Source organism: Arachis ipaensis, chromosome B6 (genome assembly GCF_059453495.1).
Source record: "Arachis ipaensis isolate K30076 ecotype BB chromosome B6, ASM5945349v1, whole genome shotgun sequence".
In the NCBI taxonomy this organism is placed as follows: Eukaryota; Viridiplantae; Streptophyta; class Magnoliopsida; order Fabales; family Fabaceae; genus Arachis; species Arachis ipaensis.
In genome coordinates, this window is record NC_142441.1 from 43,007,992 (window position 1) to 43,014,704 (window position 6,713).

Here is a 6,713-nt window from a genome sequence, read left to right on the forward strand (position 1 = left end):
TTCCCAATCTTAGTTTTTGAAAATCATTTACCAAATTTCCAAAATTTCTTTTAATTATTTCAAAATCTTTTTACTTTAATTTCGGAAATTCTTCCCCTCTTCTCAAATCCTTCTATTTAAAGGACTAACACTTCTCCATTATCAACAATTCGAACTCTGTTCCTCTTGATAAGTTCAAATTCTCTCTTCTCTACCTCATCCTTCTATTTTTATTTTCCTCTGACACCTCAAGGAATCTCTATACTGTGACATAGAGGATTCCATATTTTCTTTTCCTCTCTTTTCATATGAGCAGGAGCAAGGACAAGGGCATTCCTGTTGAAGCTTATCCTGAACCTGAAAGGACCTTGAAGAAAAAGCTAAAAGAAGCTAAAGTACAACTCTCTATAGAGGACCTAACAGAAACTTTCAAACAAGAAGAAGCCATGGCAGCCGAAAACAACAACAATGCCAACAATGCAAGGAAGGTGCTTGGTGACTTTACTGCACCTACACCCGACTTCTATGGGAGAAGCATCTCAATCCCTGCCATTGGAGCAAACAACTTTGAGCTTAAGCCTCAATTAGTTTCTCTGATGCAACAGAATTGCAAGTTTCATGGACTTCCATTGGAAGATCCTCATCAGCTCTTAGCTGAATTCTTACAAATCTATGACACTGTCAAGACCAATAGAGTTGATCCCGAGGTCTACAAGCTTATGCTCTTTCCCTTTGCTGTAAGAGACAGAGCTAGAACATGGTTGGATTCACAACCTAAAGAAAGCCTGAACTCTTGGGAAAAGCTAGTCAATACCTTCTTGGCAAAGTTCTTTCCACCTCAAAAATTGAGCAAGCTTAGAGTGAAAGTCCAAACCTTCAGACAGAAGGAAGGTGAATCCCTCTATGAAGCTTGGGAAAGATACAAGCAATTGATCAGAAGGTGTCCTTCTGACATGCTTTCAGAATGGAGCATCATAGGTATCTTCTATGATGGTCTGTCTGAACTGTCCAAAATGTCATTCGACAGCTCTGCTGGAGGATCTCTTCATCTGAAGAAGACGCCTGCAGAAGCTCAGGAACTCATTGAAATGGTTGCAAATAACCAATTCATGTACACATTTGAACGGAATCCTGTGAATAATGGGACAAGTCAGAAGAAAGGGGTTCTTGAGATTGATACTCTGAATGCCATATTGGCTTAGAACAAAATATTGACTCAGCAAGTCAATATGATTTCTCAGAGTCTGTCTGGAATGCAAGCAGCAATAGTCAGTACCAAAGAAGCTTCATCTAAAGAAGAAGCATATAATCCTGAGAACCCAGCAATGGAAGAGGTGAATTACATGGGAGAATCCTATGGAAACACCTATAATCCTTCATGGAGAAATCATCCAAACCTCTCATGGAAGGATCAACAGAAGCCTCAACAAGGCTTCAAGAATAATAATGGTGGAAGAAATAGGTTTAGCAATGGCAAACCTTTTCCATCATCTTCTCAGCAACAAACAGAGAATTCCAAGCAGAACCACTCTGAATTAGCAACTGTAGTCTCTGATTTAATTAAAATCACTCAAAGTTTCATGACTGAAACAAGGTCCTCCATTAGAAATTTGGAGGCACAAGTGGGTCAGCTGAGTAAGAAAGTTACTGAACTCCCTCCTAGTACTCTTCTAAGCAATACAAAAGAGAATCCAAAAGGAGAGTGCAAGGCCATCAACATAACCCACACGGCTGAACCTGGAGAGGAGGAAGAGGCAGTGATCTCCACTGAGGAAGACCTCAATGGACGTCCATTGGCCTCCAAGGAGTTCCCTAATGAGGTACCATGGGAATCTGAGGCTCACACTGAGACCATAGAGATTCCATTGAATTTACTTTTGCCATTCATGAGCTCTGATGAGTATTCTTCCTCTGAAAAGGATGAAGATGTTACTGAGGAACAATTTGCTAAGTACCTTGGAAAAATCCTGAAGCTAAATGCCAAGCTATTTGGTAATGAGACTTGGGAGGATGAACCCCCCTTGCTCACTAAAGAACTGGATGACTTGACTAGGCAGAAATTACCTCTGAAGAGACAAGATCCTAGAAAGTTCTCAATACCTTGTACCATAGGCACCATGACCTTTGAGAAGGCTCTGTGTGACCTAGGGTCAAGCATAAACCTCATGCCTCACTCTGTGATGGAGAAGCTAGGGATCCATGAGGTACGAGCTGCAAGAATCTCACTAGAGATGGCAGACAATTCAAGGAAACAGGCTTATGAACTTGTAGAGGATGTTTTGGTAAAGGTTGAAGGCCACTACATCCCTGCTGATTTCATAGTCCTAGACACTGGGAAGTGTATGGATGAATCCATCATCCTTGCAGACCCATCCTAGCCACAGCAAAAGCTGTGATTGATGTTGACAGAGGAGAATTGGTCCTTCAAGTGAATGAGGACTCCCTTGTGTTTAAGGCTCAAGGATCTCCCTCTGTAACCATGGAGAGGAAGCATGAAAAGCTTCTCTCAATGTGGAGTCAAACAAAACCCCCACATTCAAACTCTAAGTTTGGTGTTAGGAGGCCACAACCAAACTCTAAGTTTGGTGTTAAGAGGCCATCATCATGCTCTGAGTATCTGTGAGGCTCCATGAGAGCCTACTGTCAAGCTATTGACATTAAAGAAGCGCTTGTTGGGAGGCAACCCAATTTTATTTAATCATATCCATTTATTTCCCATTGTAATTTTATGTTTTCTGTAGGTTGATGATCATGTGAAGTAACAAAAACAACTGAAAAAGCAAAAATAGAATAAAAAATAGTATTAAAAATAGCACACCCTGGAGGAGAAGCTCACTGGCATTTAAACGCCAGTAAGGGTAGCAGAATGGGCGTTAAACGCCCAGTCTGGCACCATTCTGGGCGTTTAACACCAAAAATGGGCACCAGACTGGCGTTTAATGCCAGAAAAGGGCAAGAAGCTGGCGTTAAACGCTAGAAATGGGCAGCATCCGGGCGTTTAACGCCAGGATTGGCAGCTAAGGGCGTTTTGCAAGCCTAATTGGTGCAGGGATGAGAAATCCTTGACACCTCAGGATCTGTAGACCCCACAGGATCCCCACCAACCTCAACTCACTCTCTCTCTTCTTCACACCTTTTCATAATACTCTTCCCCAAATACCCTTCACCAATCACCTCAATACCTCTTCCCCAAAAACCCCTCACCTATCAAATCCTACCCTCTTCTCCATAAACCCTTCACCAATCCACATCCATCCATCATAAACCCCACCTACCACACCATTCAAATTCAAACCACTTTCCCTCCCAAACCCACCCATACATGGCCGAACCTTACCCTCTCCCCACTTCTATATAAACCCATCTTCACCCCTTCATTTTCACACATCTTAAACACTACTTCTCCCCCTTGGCCAAAATACTAACCCCCCTCCATCTCCTCTATTTCTTCTTCCTCTACTCTCTTTCTTCTTCTTTTGCTCGAGGACGAGCAAACCTTCTAAGTTTAGTGTGGTAAAAGCGTTGCTTTTTTTTTTCATAACCATTTATGGCACCTAAGGCCAGAGAAACCTCTAGAAAGAGGAAAGAGAAGACAAAAGCTTCCACCTCTGAGTCATAGAAGATGGAGAGATTCATCTCAAAGGTGCATCAAGACCACTTCTATGAAGTTGTAGCCAAGAAGAAGGTGATCCCCGAGGTCCCTTTCAAGCTCAAAAAGGGTGAATACCCATAGATCCGACATGAGATTCGAAGAAGAGGTTGGGAAGTTCTCACCAACTCCATTCAACAAGTTGGAATTTTAGTGGTTCAAGAGTTCTATGCCAATGCATGGATCACCAAGAACCATGATCAAAGTGTGAACCTGGACCCAAAGAATTGGCTTACAATGGTTCGGGGGAAATACTTAGATTTCAGTCCGGAAAATGTAAGGTTGGCATTCAACTTGCCCATGATGCAAGGAGATGCACGCCCCTACATTAGAAGGGTCAACTTTGATCAAAGGTTGGACCAAGTCCTCATAGACATTTGTGAAGAGGGCGCTCAATGGAAGAAAGATTCAAGAGGGAAGCCGGTTCAACTAAGAAGGCATGACCTCAAGCCCATGGCTAGGGGATGGTTAGAGTTTATCCAACGCTCAATCATTTCCACTAGCAACCAGTCTGAAGTTACTATAGACCGGGCTATCATGATCCATAGCATCATGATTGGAGAGGAAGTAGAAGTTCATGAGGTTATATCCCTAGAACTCTACAAGGTGGCGGACAAGTCCTCTACTTTGTCAATGTTAGCCTTCCCTCATCTCATTTGTCACCTTTGCAATTCAGCTGGAATTGACATAGAGGAAGACATCCTCATTGATGAGGACAAGCCCATCACTAAGAAAAGGATGGAGCAAACAAGAGATCCCACTCATGGACAAGAGCATGAGGAAATTCCTCATCATGAAATCCCTGAGATGCCTCAAGGGATGCATTTTCCTCCACAAAATTATTAGGAGCAAATTAACACCTCCCTAGGAGAATTAAGTTCCAATATGGGACAACTAAGGGTGGAACACCAAGAGCATTCTATCCTCCATAAAATTAGAGAAGATCAAAGAATCATGAGAGAGGAGCAACAAAGGCAAGGAAGAGACATTGAGGAGCTCAAGCACTCCATAAGATCTTCAAGAGGAAGAACTAGCCGCCATCACTAAGGTGGACCCGTTCTTTAATTTCCTTGTTCTTTATTTTCTATTTTTCGAATTTTTATGCTTTATGTTTATCTATGTTTGTGTCTTTATTACATGATCACTAATGTCTTAGTATCTATGTCTTAAAGCTATGAATGTCCTATGAATCCATCACCTTTCTTAAAAGAAAAATGTTTTAATCACAAAAGAACAAGAAGTACATGATTTCGAATTCATCCTTGAAACTAGTTTAATTATTTTGATGTGGTGACAATAGTTTTTGTTTTCTGAATGAATGCTTGAACAGTGCATATTTTTGAATTTGTTGTTTATGAATGTTAAAATTGTTGGCTCTTGAAAGAATAATGAAAAAAGAGAAATGTTATTGATAATCTAAAAAATCATAAAATTGATTCTTGAAGCAAGAAAAAGCAGTGAAAAGCTTGCAGAAAAAAAATGGCAAAAAATAAAAGAAAGAAAGAAAAAGAAAAAAAAGCAAGCAGAAAAAGCCAATAGTCCTTTAAATCAAAAGGCAAGTGTAAAATAAAAAGGATCCAAGGCTTTGAGTATCAGTGGATAGGAGGGCCTAAAGGAATAAAATCCTGGCCTAAGCGGCTAAACCAAGCTGTCCCTAACCGTGTGCTTGTGGCGTCAAGGTGTCAAGTAAAAAACTTGAGACTGAGCGGTTAAAGTCGTGGTCCAAAGCAAAAAGAGTGTGCTTAAGAGCTCTGGTCACCTCTAATTGGGGACTCTAGCAAAGCTGAGTCACAATCTGAAAAGGTTCACCCAGTTATGTGTCTGTGGCATTTATGTATCCGGTGGTAATACTGGAAAACAAAATGCTTAGGGTCACGGCCAAGACTCATAAAGTAGCTGTGTTCAAGAATCAACATATTGAACTAGGAAAATCAATAACACTATCTGAATTCTGAGTTCCTATAGATGCCAATCATTCTGAACTTCAAGGAATAAAGTGAGATGCCAAAACTGTTCAGAGGCAAAAAGCTACTAGTCCCGCTCATCTAATTGGAGCTAAGTTTCATTGATATTTTGGAATTTATAGTATATTCTCTTCTTTTTATCCTATTTGATTTTCAGTTGCTCGGGGACAAGCAACAATTTAATTTGGTGTTGTGATGAGCGGATAAATTATACGCTTTTTGGCATTATTTTTAGTATATTTTTAATATATTTTAGTTAGTTTTTATTATGTTTTTATTAGTTTTTAAATAAAAATCACATTTCTGGACTTTACTATGAGTTTGTGTGTTTTTCTGTGATTTCAGGTATTTTGTGGCTGAAATTGAGGGTCCTGAGCAAAAATCTGATTCAGAGGCTGAAAAAGGACTGCAGATGCTGTTGGATTCTGACCTCCCTACACTTGAAGTGGATTTTCTGGAGCTACAGATGCCCAATTGGTGCGCTCTCAATTGCGTTGGAAAGTAAACATCCTGGGCTTTCCAACAATATATAATAGTCCATACTTTTCCCGAGATTTGATGGCCCAAACCGGCGTTCCAAGTCAGCATAGAAATTTTGGCGTCAAAACGCTAGAACTGGCATAAAAGCTGGAGTTAAACGCCCAAACTGGCACAAAAGCTGGCGTTTAACTCCAAGAAAAGCCTCTACACATGAAAGCTTCAACACTCAGCAAAAGCACACACCAAGTGAGCCCTTAAGTGGATTCTGCATCATTTACTCATTTCTGTAAACCCTAGGTTACTAGTTTTCTACAAATAGGACCTTTTGCTATTGTATTTTACACACTTGATCATACTTTTGATCTTCGTTCTTCTGGTTCCCTCTCTGGGGCCGAAGCCAATGATCACCATTACCAATTTTGTATTTTCAACGGTGGAGTTTCTACACACCATAGATTAAGGTGTGGAGCTCTACTGTTCCTCACGAATTAATGCAAAGTACTATTGTTTTTCTATTCAACTCAAGCCTATTTCTGTTCTAAGATATCCATTCGTTCTTCAACATGATGAATGTGATGATCCGTGACACTCATCACCATTCTCACCTTTAACGCGTGCCTGAAAACCACTTCTGTTCTACA

The 6,713-nt window shown here is 40.6% G+C and overlaps 1 non-coding gene across 1 annotated transcript; it reads right to left on the bottom strand.

The window, feature by feature from the left end:
* Nucleotides 1–830: 830 nt before the first annotated feature.
* On the bottom strand, nucleotides 831–938 carry LOC148555327 (small nucleolar RNA R71). The gene has a single exon (XR_015888038.1). It is a non-coding gene; the product is annotated as a small nucleolar RNA R71 (small nucleolar RNA).
* Nucleotides 939–6,713: the final 5,775 nt, after the last annotated feature.